This window comes from Passer montanus, unplaced genomic scaffold (genome assembly GCF_014805655.1).
Source record: "Passer montanus isolate IOZ18808 unplaced genomic scaffold, ASM1480565v1 scaffold333, whole genome shotgun sequence".
NCBI lineage: Eukaryota > Metazoa > Chordata > Aves > Passeriformes > Passeridae > Passer > Passer montanus.
The window spans coordinates 24,856-26,094 of NW_024368075.1; positions in this window are offsets into that span (position 1 = coordinate 24,856).

The window sequence follows — 1,239 nt, forward strand, 5'->3', positions numbered from 1 at the left end:
GGTGACACTGTGACCCCACAGGTGACACTGTGACCCCGTGGGTGACACCATGTCCCTGCAGGTGGCACTGTGACCCCGCGGGTGACACTGTGACCCCGCAGGTGACACTGTGACCCTGCAGGCGGCACTGTGACCCCGCGGGTGGCACTGTGACCCCGCAGGTGACATTGTGACCCTGCAGGTGACACTGTGACCCCACAGGTGGCACTGTGACCCCACGGGTGGCACTGTGACCCCGCGGGTGGCACTGTGACCCTGTGACCCCGCGGCGTCCCCTCCCCGGCCGTGGGGTGGCACCGGCGGCTCTTGGGGACGCTCCTGTCCCCCGTGCCGTGGGGGATGGGCTGGCACCATCCGCTGTCCCCTCCCCCGCCCCGCTGCCGATGGCGTTTTTAATTAATGGGTTAATTAATGAAATAATTAATTAATGGGGGGGGGAGGGGGGAGACGAAACTGTGAGTGACAGTGACACCGTGACACCGGTACACCGGTGACACCGGTGACACCGTTACCTTGGTGACGCTGTGACATCGCCACACCGCGACTGTGACCCCGGGGCCACCCGCGGGCCCCCGCCCTGTCCCTGTCACCCCCTGTCCTTGTGTCCCCACCATGTCCCTGTCCCCCCCACAATGTCCCCGTGTCCCCGTGTCCCTGCCACCCCCCGTGTCCCTGTCACCCTCCCGTGTCCCTGTGCCCACCCCATGTCCCCGTGTCCCCACAATGTCCCAATGCCCTCCTGTCCTTGTCTCCCCCAACAATGTCCCTGTCACCCCCACATCCCCGTCCCCCAATGTCCCCATGTCCCTGCCACCCCCTGTCCGTCTGTCCCCACAATGTCCCTGTCCCCCCCACGATGTCCCTGTCCCTGTGTCCCTGTCACCCCCCATGTCCCAATGTCCCGCTGTCCCCACAATGTCCCTGTCACCCCGCCATGTCCCTGTGTCCCTCCATGTCCCCCGTGTCCCTGTCCCCCCACACTGTTCCTGTCCCTCCATGTCCCAATGTCCGTATCCCTGCCACCCCCATCAATGTCCCCATGTCCCTATCCCGTGTCCCTGTCCCCGTGTCCCTGTCCCTGTCCCTGTCCCTGTCTGTCCCCAGCCCCGCCCATCCAATAAAGAGCTTTTCTATTCCCCGTGTCCCCATATCCCGGTGTCCCCTCCATGTCCCTCTCATGTCCCTCTGTCCCCATGATGTCCTTGTCCCCTGTCCCTGTCCCCCCCCCCCCGGCCCGGA